This window comes from Macaca thibetana, chromosome 4, assembly GCF_024542745.1.
Source record: "Macaca thibetana thibetana isolate TM-01 chromosome 4, ASM2454274v1, whole genome shotgun sequence".
NCBI classification, from domain to species: Eukaryota; Metazoa; Chordata; class Mammalia; order Primates; family Cercopithecidae; genus Macaca; species Macaca thibetana.
The window spans coordinates 32,622,217-32,635,660 of record NC_065581.1 but is presented as its reverse complement, the minus strand read 5'-3'; the positions used below and the strand labels follow the sequence as shown (position 1 = coordinate 32,635,660).

The 13,444-nt window shown below is 47.3% G+C and overlaps 1 long non-coding RNA gene across 1 annotated transcript; it reads right to left on the bottom strand.

Annotated features, from left to right (window-relative positions):
• Window positions 1–6,202: 6,202 nt before the first annotated feature.
• Window positions 6,203–13,437, bottom strand: LOC126953237 (uncharacterized). The gene is made up of 3 exons (XR_007725157.1): window positions 13,303–13,437; window positions 7,754–7,871; window positions 6,203–6,399 (listed from the first exon to the last, which is right to left on the bottom strand). It is a non-coding gene; the product is annotated as an uncharacterized LOC126953237 (long non-coding RNA).
• Window positions 13,438–13,444: the final 7 nt, after the last annotated feature.

The window sequence follows — 13,444 nt, the reverse complement described above, 5'->3', positions numbered from 1 at the left end:
CCTACTCAATTATTTACAAAATTTTAATCTGGCCTTTAACAGCTTCCATAATTTAAAATTGTCCAGCTTCTCTGCTCATTCTAATTTCTAACCATACTGAATTACTCATCATTCCCACCTCCAGGTATTTGCCCAGCTGTTCCCAAATCTTAGACCTCCTTCCCAAAACTCTGCCTATTATAAACCAAATTGTTTGCAGCTTGTCACAAGTTTCAGAGGCTTTAGACCACATCTAGGCTCTTGCTCATGATGTTCTCCACCTCCTCACATCTGCCTGTCTACTTGGTCAAATTTTATCTATAATATATTTCAAGGCCCGGATCAATTCATCCCTCACTGTAGCAAAAAGGCGTCTCTCTTTCCTCTTGGCTAGATTAAAGTAGTGGGTTTCCAAACAGAGCTTCATGCATTCCTTGGAGCAATGGTTCTTACCCCAGGTTACACATTAGAATCCACTGGGCAGCACTGAAATATCTGAAAGCCCATGTCGCATCCTAAAACAATTAAATCAGAATCTCTGGGCCCAGTGCAAGTGGCTCACACCTGTAATCTCAGCACTCTGGGAAGTCGAGGCAGGAGGATCGTTTGAGCCCAGGAGTTCGAGACTAGCCTGGACAATATGGTGAGACCCCATCTCTACAAAAAAGTTTAAAAATTAGCCTAGGCCGGGCGCGGTGGCTCACACGTATAATCTCAGCACTTTGGGAGGCTGAGGTGAGTGGATCAACTGAGGTCAGGCGTTCAAGACCAGCCTGGCCAACATGGTGAAACCCTGTCTCCACTAAAACTACAAAAATCAGCCAGGTGTGGTGGCATGTGCCTGTAATCCCAGCTATTCAGGAGGCTGAGGCAGGAGAATCACTTGAACCTATGAGGCAGAGGTTGCAGTGAGCCCAGATCGCACCACTGCACTCCAGCCTGCGTGACAGAGAGGCACTCGATCTCAAAAAAAAAAAAAAAAAAAAATTATCCAAGTCCCATGGCTCGCCTGTAGTCTTAGCTACTTGGGAGGGTGAGGCAGGAGGATTGCTTGGGCCTGCGGGGCAGAGGCTGCAGTGATCACACCACTGTGTCTAGCCCGGGCAACAGAGTGAGATCCTATCTCAAAAACAAACAAAAAAGAATCTCTGGGGGTGGAACTCAGGCATCAGTATTTAAGACATGACCAGGTGATTCCAAAGGGCAGCCAAGGTTGGGAATCACAGGTTTACAGGCACTTTAAGGACCACCCAGGGAGAGTGGAAAGGCCAAAAAATGACTTCAATCCAAGCAATTTTCTTTAGGAGAAAAGTATCTAGATCTAAGATTCATGTTATCTGCATATTTTCTCATCTCTTCCCACCTGATATCTGGACCTATACAGTTTACCTTGTGAGCTACTTGAAGGCAGGAGTCAAATCTGGCTTATCTCTGTTTTTCCCATCCTCATCAGATAAAACCTCTTCTACCAATCTTTGAACTCAATTGAATTGAAAGGAATTAGGCAGAGAGAGAGATGAATAAAAAATGACTTAGCTTTCTTTTGCTTTTCCTTAGGAATGTTTGTTTCTTAATCTCAGATCTCTCAACCTCACCCAACTCTTCCCTCAAGAGGAAATAAAATGTTACAGTGTGATCCTCTTCCTACTGACTCACCTCCCTCTGCAGGTGATACCCTTGGCTCTGGCAGCTCTATTGACAGAGACTCCATCCTCTAGGAGAGGCTCTGCCTTCCTATAACATCTGTATGGATGCTCTCATTCCCCCATGATTAGATTCTGGGTCATCATTCCCCTCAACAATGGAAGATTCAGCACCTGATCACTCTACTTCCACCTCATTTCATTTTCTTATTTTTATTATTTATTTATTTATTTATTTTTGAGACAGAATTTTTGTTCTTGTTGCCCAGGCTGGAGTGCAGTGGCGCAATCTCGGCTCACTGCAAGCTCCGCCTCCTGGGTTCAATTGATTCTCCTGCCTCAGCCTTAGTAGCTAGGATTACAGGCGCCCGCCACCACACCCAGCTCATTTCTGTATTTTGAGGAGAGACATGGTTTCACCACGTTGGCCAGGCGGGTTATGAACTCCTGATCTTTGGCCTCCCAAAGTGCTGGGATTACACGCGTGAGCCATCGAGCCCAGCCTCTTTTTCTTTTTTTCTTTTTTCTTCTGAGGCAGGGTCTCGCTCTGTCACCCAGGCTGGAGTGCAGCGGCAAGATCATAGCTCACTGAGCTTCGATCTCCCAGGCTCAAGTGATCCTCCCGGCTAATTTTTTTGATTTTTATTTTGTATTTTTTTGAGACGGTGTTTCTCTCTGTCACCCAGACTGGAGTGCAGTGGCACAATCTCAGCTCACTGCAACCTCTGCCTCCTGGATTCAAGCAATTCTCTGCCTCAGCCTCCAAGCAGCTGGGATTACAGGTGCCTGCCACCATGCCCAGATAAATTTTTTTTTTTTTTGAGACAGAGCGTTGCTCTGTCGCCTAGGCTGGAGTGCAGTGGTGCGATCTCGGCTGACTGCAAGCTCTGCCTCCTGGGTTCATGCCATTCTCCCACCTCCGGCCTCAGCCTCCCAAGTAGCTAGGACTACAAGCGCCCGCCACCACGCCCAGCTAATTTTGTTTTTGTATTTTTAGTAGAGACGGGGTTTCACCGTGTTAGCCAGGATGGTCTCAATATCCTGACCTGGTGATCCGCCTGCCTCAGCCTCCCAAAGTGCTGGGATTATAGGTGTGAGCCACCGCCCTGGCCTGTTTTTTTTGTTTATTTGTTTTTGTTTTTTTTTTGAGACGGAATTTTGCTCTTGTTGCCCAAGCTGGAGTGCAATGGTGCCATCTCAGCTCACTGCAACCTAGGTTCAACCTTGAACCTCCCAGGTTCAAGCAATTCTCCTGCCTCAGCCTCCTTAGTAGCTGGGATTACAGGCGTGTGCCACCATGCCCAGCTAATTTTTTGTATTTTTAGTAGAAATTGGGTTTCACCACGTTGGCCAGGCTGGTCTCGAACTCCTGACCTCATGATCCACCTGCCTCGGCCTCCCAAAGTGCTGGAATTACAGGCATGAGCCACTGGGCCTGGCCTCTGGCCTTTGATTTTTAATAGAGACGAGGTCCCACTATGTTGCCCAGGCCGGTCTCAAACTCCTGAATTCACACAATCGACCTGCTTCAGCCTCGTAAAGTGCTGGGATTATAGGCGTGAGCTACAGTGCCTGGCCCCGTTTTATTATTTTTATGTTTTCAATGTTCATACAGATTCTCTAGTACCCTGCCCTTCTCTTGCAGTGATTTATTTCTCCCTGCTTCCCTCTCTCCCCATGCCATACCTTCAACTTGGTTGCCACCAATACCTGCTGCCCTTCTAAAATCTCATCCTCAGTCTTTTCATGTTGCTCCCCCGTACCCCTATCCCAAAAATTCTTCAACCCGCTCTGGGCCTCCCATCCACTGACTCTATTACTTTTTATTGTTGTTTGATCTCAATTTTTCACTTCCTCATTACCCAGTTTAGATTCCAAGGTTCAACACGGTAATCGCCTCTCAGCCCTCACCCTGCACTCTTGGCCTCCCTTCCTCTGACACATTTTATCCCTGGTCAAATCCCACTCTGCCTGCTCCACACCTGCATTCAGCAGCTGGGGAGAAACACACTGTTATACTGACTGGTCTTGCTTCCTGCGGGCCCTCAGTGTGGCATATCAGCTCGCCTTTCCCTACTCGGTTCATATTCCCCAAATCTGAGACCACAACTTCACAAGATGATGACCTTTCTTCCTATTTCAGTGAGAAAACAGAAACTTTCAGAAAGGAACTTCCTCACGGTCCCATCCCAAATTCACCAGTCTACATGCAACTCTACTGCAGAGAAGCTGTGCTCCCACCTGCCACCTCATCTGTACCCCAGGATCCTGTTCCCTCTCACCTGCTCAGAGATGTTACTCTGAAATTATCCCCTATCTCTCTCTCTTGCTTAATCAGTTTACCCCTCTTTACTGCAACACTCCCATCATTATACAAACATGCTATAATATACTTCATCTCTGAAAAGAAAGAAAAAAACTCTTTCGCTACTCACCTATGTAGTAAAAGCACAATATTCAGAGAATAGTGCTTACCCTTTGGCAGAAAAGAAATCTGGAAAGGGAAATTCAGGGAGCCTCAACTATACTGGGGAAGATTTTACTTCTTGTTTTTTGCTTTTTTTTTTTTTTTTTTTTTTTTGAGATAGAGTCTCGCTTTGTCGCCCAGGCTGGAGTGTAGTGGCACAGTCTCAGCTCACTGCAACCTCCAAGTTCAAGCGATTCTCCTGCCTCAGCCTCCCAAGTAGCTGGGATTATAGGCATGCACCACCACACCTGGCTAATGTTTTAGTAGAGACAGGATTTCGCCATGTTAGACAGGCTGGTCTCCAACTCCTGACCTTAGGTGATCCACCCAACTGGGCCTCCCAAAGTGCTGGGATTACAGGTGTGAGCCACCTCGCCCTGCTGGGAAGATTTTACTTCTTAAGCTGCCTGCTGTTCACATAATTATGCTTTGTAATACATATATATTTGTGCATATAAATTATAATTTTACATGTATAAAATAATGCATTCATTTTTAAATTTAAAAACTCTCCCCTGACCCAGCTCACTCCCTCAGTGTTCCGCTTCTCTCTCCACTTAACAAAACTTCTCACTGCCTCCACTTTCTCACATCTCATTCACTCTTGAATTTCCCTCAATCAGGCTCTCATCCCCACCACTCTACTTAAACCACATGTCAGAGTCACAAATGACCTCCAAGTTTCTAAACCCAATGGTTGAGGGTCAGTTTGTGGCAGGCACAATTCTCCCTGACAGTCACACAGACAGGCCTGCATAGCACCCCAGTTACACAGATAAATTTCCACAGCATTGCCTTAACATTGAGCAAATAGTTAAACCTAGGGAAATCAGTGCCCAAACATCAAAGCTAGAAATGAAACACATGGTCAGTAGGAGGCTTGCTATGGGCTTTTCCCTTGTTAGAGCAAGTCAAAATAGTAGAGACAGTCTTACATTCCTAGTGCCAGGACCTGTCTCGGGTCGATGATATCTGAGACAAGTCAAGGTAACAGAGGCAGCTGTTTGAATAGATTCATTGGAGAATCTAAGGCAGCTCTCCGCACCAAGCTGTAAAGGAGATAAGATAGAAATAATCACTCCAGTACCACAGTAGACAGGCCTTGAAGGTATTGGGACCCTCACACGTTAATCAGACTTAGCAAGAACTTTTTTGCCTCTGATCTTCTAGTTGAAACACAATTAGTTACCATTAGACTTAGGTGAATGCCATACTGCATGTAGGCACATAACCTAAACCTATATAAGCACTAAGAAAATAGTAACACTGGCCGGGTGCAGTGGCTCACACCTGTAATTCCAGTACTTTGGGAGTCCGAGGCGGGTGGATCACAAAGTCAAGAGATCGAGACCATCCTGGCCAACATGGTGAAACCCTGTCTCTAATAAAAATACAAAAATTAGCTGGGTATGGTGGCGGGTGCCTGTAGTCCCAGCTACTCGGGAGCCTGCGGCAGGAGAATCATTTAAACCTGGGAGGCGGAGGTTGTGGTGAGCTGAGATCGTGCCACTACCCTCTAGCCTGGTGACAGAGCAAGACTCCATCTCAAAAAAAAAAAAAAAAAAAAAAGGGCCGGGCGCGGTGGCTCAAGCCTGTAATCCCAGCACTTTGGGAGGCCGAGACGGGCGGATCACGAGGTCAGGAGATCGAGACCATCCTGGCTAACACAGTGAAACCCCGTCTCTACTAAAAATACAAAAACTTAGCCGGGCGAGGTGGCAGGCGCCTGTAGTCCCAGCTACTCGGGAGGCTGAGGCAGGAGAATGGCGTGAACCCGGGAGGCGGAGCTTGCAGTGAGCTGAGATCTGGCCACTGCACTCCAGCCTGGGTGACAGAGCGAGACTCCGTCTCAAAAAAAAAAAAAAAAAAAAAAAGAAGAAAAAAAGAAAATTCTAACACTTTTAATTGGTCTGGTGGAATTATCTCCGACCTTCTCTGTATCTTCTCCCAGCAATAAATTCCCTTCTCTTCTAGTTTGTCTGCTTCTCATTATTGGGCCACGAGAAAATGCAGCCGAACCTGGCTTGGTTCCAGGAACAAGTTCTCAACTAGAGTCTAAACTAGGGTTTCTCAGTTTCGGGGATTATTGACATTTTGGGTCAGATAGTTCTCTGTCATGGGGGTCTGACCTGTGCATTGTCTTGCCAAGTATCTCCCGTGGGACATCTTGACCAGTGGTTTTCAAGAGTGGGTGATCCTCCCATCCCACTCCCAGGAACATCTGGCAATGTCTAGAGTTGTTTTGGTCAACAAGACTGAGGAGGTGCTCCTAGTGTCTAGTGAGTAGCGGTCAGACGTGCTGTTAAACTCCTTGCAATTGGAGGACACAAGAAAGAATTATTTCACAGTCATAGAAAAGAATGAAATTGGCCAGTCGCGGTAGCTCACGCCTGTTATCCCACCACTTTGGGAGGCCGAGGTGGGCAGATCACCTGAGGTTAGGAGTTTGAGACCAGTCTGGCCAATGTGGTGAAAACCCATCTCTACTAAAAACACAAAAATTAGCCAGGCGTGGTGGCACATGCCTGTAATCCCAACTACTCGGGAGGTTGAGGCAGGAGAATCACTTGAACCCAGGAGGCGGAGGTTGCAGTGAGCCAAGATCGTGCCATTGCACTCCAGCCTGAGCCACAAGAGCAAAACTTCATCTCAAAAAAAAAAAAAAAAAAAAAAATCATGTCCCTTGCACCAACGTGGATGAAGCTGGAGGTCATTATCCTAAGTAAACTAACTCAAACACAGAAAACCAAATACTTGGCTGGGTGTGATGGCTCATGCCATCCCAGCATTTTGGGAGGCCGAGGCAGGCGGATCACTAGAGCTCAGCAGTTCGAGACAAGCCTGGTCTCTACCAAAGATACAAAAAATTAGCTGGGCATGGTGTTATGTACCTGTGGTTCCAGCTACTTGAGAATCTGAAGTGGAAGGATCACTTGAACCAGGGAGGCAGAGGTTGCAGTGAGCTGGGGTCACACCACTGCACTCCAGCCCGGGTTACAGAGTGAGACCCCGTCATGGAAAAAAAAAAAAAAAAAAAAAAAAAAAGGCCTGGCACAGTGACTCATGCCTGTAATCCCAGCACTTTGGGAGGCAGAGGCGGGCAGATCACCTGAGGTCAGGAGTTCGAGACCAGCCTGGCCAACATGGCAAAACCCCCGTCTCTACTAAAAACACGAAAATTAGCCTGACATGGTGGCGTGCACCTGTAGTTGCAGCTACTCAGGAGGCTGAGGCAGGAGAATCACTTTAACCTGGGGTGAGGAGGAGGTTGTGGTGAGCAGAGATAGAGCCACTGCACTCCAGCCTGGGCAATAGAGCAAGGCTCCGTCTCAAATAATAATAATAATAAATTACCTATTGGGTACCATGTTCACTATTTAGGTAATAGGTACACCACTAGAAGCCCAATCCCCACCAGTATGCAATGTAATCATGTAACAACCAACCAGGTGTACTGCTTGGATTTAAAATTGTCGGGAAAAAAAAGAAGAAGAAAAAAAATTATCCTGCCAGGTGCAGTGGTTCACATCTGTAATCCCAGCACTTTGGGAGGCTGAGGCAGAAGGATCACTTGAGTCCAAGAGTTTGAGATCAGCCTGGGCAACATAAGGAGTCCCCGTCTCTACAAAAAATTGAAAAATTATCTGGGCATAATGGCACTCACCTGTGGTCCCAGCTATTTGGGAGGATGAGGTAGGAGGATCACTTGAACCTGGAAAGTCGAGGCTGCAGTGAGCCGTGATAACCCCGCTGCACTCCAGCCTAGGCAACAGAGGGAGACCCTGTCTCAAAAACAAAAAAGAAAAGAAAGAAAGCATTCCCTAGTTCCTTAATTGCTGCTCCTTCTCAGTCTTCACTGACAGCTCCTATTCCTTTTCCAGACCCTTAAATATTAGAGAGCCTCTGGACTCTATTCTTGGCCCTCTCCTCTACCCTAATCCAAGCTCCCACGATTCCATTGTCCCTTCGTTTGTCCCTTAATTGAATTTTCTGCTTCTATTTTTTACTGATGTGGTCTGCCCTCTATGCAGAAACCAGAGTGATCTTTAAAATTACCAGATGATATCATTTACCTGCTCAAAACCCTCTGATGGCTCCTGATCACATGTGGAACAAAATACAAAGACCTTCCCACGGCCTATGAAGCCTACCTGGCCTTGTTTCTCCCCGCCTCTCTGTCTTCATCCCTTACCACTCCTTCCCTTGCTCACTCTGCTCCACCCACTCTGACCTCCTTTCTGAATTTGATATAAAAACCCAATTCCTTTCTACCTCAGGGCCTTTGCACTCTCTTTTCTTTTCCTGGACACTCTCCCTCCCGATATTTGTATGACTGCTCCTTTACATCATTTATATCTGCACAAACATCACCGCCACAAGGAGGCTTTTCCTCATCACTGGATTAAATATAGTACCACAGCCAGGCACAGTGGCTCTTGCCTATAATCCCAGCACTTTGGGAGGCAGAGGCAGGAGGATTGCTTGAGGCCTGGAGATTGAGACCAGCCCAGATAACACAGTGAAACCTCGTCTCTACAAAAAAAAAAAAAATTAGCCAGACATGGTGGCATGAACCTGCAGTCCCAGCTACTCATGAGGCTGCGGTGGGAGGATCACTTAAGCCCAGGAGGTCAAGGCTGCAGTGAGCCATGATCACACTACTGCACTCCAGCCTGGGCAACAGAGCAAGACTCTATAAATAATAATAATAATAATAAATTAATACAGCATCATGCACCCCTGGGAGCACTTTCTATCCCATTCCCTTACCCCTTACCCTGCTTCATGGTGTTCACAGCACTTATTAGTGCCTGACATTGTATTATATTTTATTGATTTTTTTGTCTGTCATCTTCAATTCAATGTAAGTTACCACAGATCCAAGACTTTTTCCACTGCCTTATTCCCAGCATGTAGCTCCGTGCTTGGTACAAAGGAGGTCCTCAGTAAAGATTCCTTGGCTGGGCGCAGTGGTTTACGCCTGTAATCCCAGCACTTTGGGAGGCCGAGGTGGGCGGATAACGAGGTCACAAATTCGAGACCAGCCTGACCAACATGGTGAAACCCTGTCTCTACTAAAAAAAAAAAAAATACAAAAGTTAGCCAGGCATGGTGGTGCGCACCTGTAGTCCCAGATACTCAGGAGACTGAGGCAGGAGAATCGCTTGAACCCGGGAGGTGGAGGTTGCAGTGAGCCGAGATCGCGCTACTGTACTCCAGCCTGGGTGACAGAGCAAGATGCCATCTCAAAACAACAACAAGAACAAAAACCAACCAAACAAACAAATTCCTTGAATGACTGAATGGATAAGCAGTTCATAGAGTTGTGTGAGAGGAAAATAAGCTAATATATACAAGACATTTAGAACAATGCTGGGTATTATGATCATAATGCATGGCCAGCGTTTGGTAAAGTGAAGCTGTTATCATTAAACACTTCACTGCCGAAAAGGCTGCCTCCCTCCTGCTTGAAAACCCTGCCTATAAGGGAAGCACAGTAAAATGCTTTGGGGCCAAAAAGGAGGGAGGAACGATTTTGACACAAATCCCAACAAAACTAGAAGCCACAGAAACCACCAAAGCTAAACAGAAGGGGAAATTTATTTAGCTTTTGGAAAGCTAGAATTTTTGTCTCTTGTGCAGATAATAAATGGAAGAGAGTAAGTACAGCATATGGTTCCATGTGGTGAGTATGGAATGCAGGGGAATGTGAGAGTGTAAAAACTTCCAACCAGCTCAATGCCTGGTGACAGGGCAGCACAAAGGAGTATTGGAGTAGCCTGGGAAAACTGAGACTCACAAACTGGAGAGGAATAATCCTGGGTGTTAAGTGGCTTTCCTTACTTCTCCCGCCTTGTGCTGCTTCCTCCACCTGCAATTAATCTCTTCCATTTATTTTTCTTTTTTCTTTTTATTTTTCTGGTTTGTTTGTTTGTTTGTTTGTTTGTTTTGAGGAGTCTCGCTCTGGCGCCAGGTTGGAGTGCAGTGGCACCATCTCAGCTCACGGTAACCTCCGCCTCCTGGGTTCAAGCGATTCTCCTGCCTCGGCCTCCCGAGTAGCTGGGACTACAGGTGCCCGCCACCATGCCCAGATAATTTTTGTATTTTTAGTAGAGATGGGGTTTCACCATGTTGGCCAGGCTGGTCTCGAACTCCTGACCTAAAGTGATCTGCCTGTCTTGGTGCCGTGGCTCACGCCTGTAATCTCAACACTTTGGGAAGCTGAGGTGGGCGGATCACTTCTGGTTGGGAGTTTGAGACCAGCCTGGTCGACACGGTAAAACCCCATCTTCACTAAAAATACAAAAATTAGCCAGGCATGGTGGCAGGTGCCTGTCATCCCAGCTACTTGGGAAGCTGAGGCAGGAGAATCGCTTGAACCCGGGAGGCAGAGGTTGTAGTGGGCTGAGATCTTGCCATTACACTCCAGCCTGGGCGACAGAGTGGTACTCCGTCTCAAAACAAAACAAAAACAAAAACAAAAACAAAAAAACCAGGGAGGGAATTGTTTTGACACCAGTCTTTGGCTAATGATGAAACTGTCTCCCTTCCTGGCTGTCCTGGCATGGTCGTTATAGTCTGAGGCACAATGGTGAGAGCAAACTGAAGAGGGAGCCAAAGTGAGGTACTCAGAGTAGGATCCTTCTTTCCTGGAGAACTGTGGTAGCCCAGGCTGTGTAGGTAGCTGGACAAGCAAGACTGAATCACAATAGGTCTCTAGATCTTCTATTAGGAGGAGGAGCTGCTACACCCAGTGGAGCAGGTTACACCAGTTATATATGCAAAATGTAGGATAAACTAAAAGGGCACAGAGCCAGGGGAGAAACAATGGGATGAGACCATTCTAGAATCTCATCCCATTGGTTCATTGCTGGGTGTGGTAGCTCACACCTATAATCCCAGCACTTTGGGAGGCTGAGATGGGAGGATAGCCTGAGGCCAGGAGTTTGAGACCAGCCTGGTAAACATGGGGAGACCCCATCTCTCTAAAAATAAAAATTAAAAAAGTGTGGTTCATGAACCAGCAGCATCTGCATTAACCAACTTATTGAAATGCAGAATCACATGCCCCACGCCAGACTTCCTAAATCATAATCTGCAATTTAACAAGTTTCCTAGGTGATATGTATGCACACTTATGTTTGAAAAGCACTAAGATTTCTTGATGAAGGAGGGCTTGAAAGGCAATGATGGATGTGAAAGGAAAGGTGAAGAGAAGCCTCAGGCAGTCAAGGAACAAGGTCGGTTGGAGAGAGAGTCCCGAGGGTTTATCTTTGAATACCCTGTACTGAATGAGCTCCGAAACATAAAGATAGTTAACATAGGAGGGCCTGAAGTCTCCAGATAAAAGGCTGCTGCCACTATCACTTACCACCACCTCTGCCATTCTCCACTCTATCATCATCTGCCCCAGTCTCCATTCCAGGACTTCTCTACACTTTGACTTTTTTTTTTTTTTTGAGACGGAGTCTCGCGCTGTTGCCCAGGCTGGAGTGCAGTGGCATGATCTTGGCTCACTGCAAGCTCCGCCTTCTGGGTTCCCGCCATTCTCCTGCCTCAGCCTCCCGAGTAGCTGGGACTATAGGCGCCTGCCACCACGCCCCGCTAATTTTTTGTATTTTTAATAGAGACGGGTTTTCACCGTGTTAGCCAGGATGGTGTCGATCTCCTGACCTCGTGATCCGCCCGCCTCGGCCTCCCAAAGTGCTGGGATTACAGGCGTGAGCCACCGCGCCTGGCCTTTTTTTTTTTTTTTTTTTTTTTTTAATTTTTTTTTGAGACGGAATCTCACTCTGTCGCCCAGGCTGGAGTTGCCCTGGCGCGATCTGGGCTCACCGCAACCTCCGCTTCCTGGGTTCATGCGATTCTCCTGCCTCAGCCTCCGAGTAGCTGAGATTACAGATGTGCCTTATGCCAGGCAAATTTTTTTTTTTTTTTTTTTTTTTTGTAATTTTAGTAGAGGCTGGATTTCACCATGTTGTCCAGGCTGGTCTCCAACTCCTGACCTCAAGTGATCCGCTCCCCACCCCCCGCCGCCTGGGATTACCGCCGTGCGCCACAATGCCCGGCTCTTTTTTTTTTTTTTTTTTTTTTTGAGAGGGAGTCTTGCTCTGTCGCCAGGCTGGATTGCAGTGGCAGGATCTTGGCTCACTGCAACCTCCCACTCCCTGGTTCAAGCAATTCTCCCACCCCAGCATAGCTGAGGTTACAGGCACACTTCACTGTCAGGCCTCTGAGCCCAAGCTAAGCCATCATACCCCCTGTGACTACACGTATACCCAGATGGCCTGAAGTAACTGGAAAATCACAAAAGAAGTGAAAATGGCCTGTTTCTGCCTTAACCGATGACATTACCTTGTGAAATTCCTTCTCCTGGCTCAAAAGCTCCCCCACTGAGCACCTTGTGACCCCCACCCCTGCCCGCCAGAGAACAATCCCCTTTGACGGTAATTTTCCTTTACCTACTCAAATCCTATAAAATGGCCCCACCCCATCTCCCTTCGCTGACTCTCTTTTCGGACTCAGTCCGCCTGCACCCAGGTGATTAAAAAGCTTTATTGGTCCCACGAAGCCTGTTTGGTGGTCTCTTCACACGGACGCAAGTGAAAGCCACCACGCCCAGGTAATTTTTTGTGTTTTTAGTTGAGACAAGATTTCACCATGTTGGCCAGGATGGTCTCGATCTCCTGACCTAGTAATCCGCCCACCTCGGCCTCCCAGAGTCTCAGTCGCCCAGGCTGGAGTGCAATGGCGCGATCTCAGCTCACTGCAACCTCTGCCTCCCAGGTAAGCCATTCTCCTGCCTCAGTCACCCGGGTAGCTCGCATACAGGCGCCCGCCACCATGCCCGGCTAATTTTTGTATTTTTAGTAGAGACGGGGTTTCACCATTTTGTCCAGGCTGTTCTTGAACTCCTGACCTCAAGTGATCCGCCCGCCTCGGCCTCCCAAACTGCTGGGATTACAGGCGTGAGCCACCACGCCCGGCCCACTTTTTTTTTTTTTTTTTTTTTTTTTTTTTTTTTGAGACGCAGTCTGGAGTCTCCCTCTGTCGCCCAGGCTGGAGTGCAACGGTGTGATCTCGGCTCACTGCAACTTCTGCCTCCCGAGTTCAAGCTATGCTCCTGTCTCAGCCTCCTGAGTAGTTGGGATTACAGGCGCGCGCCACCATGACCTACTAATTTTTGTATTTTTAGTAGAGACAGGGTCTCACCATGTTGGCTCACTTTGATTCTGGCCTGGCCAGCCCGACCTCGCCAAATTCTGTTCGATTCTGCCTAGTTCTGTTGCTCTGGCCTAGTTCAGTTGCTCAGTTGCTAAGGCCTAGAGCTTCATGGTTGCGGAGGAAATGATGT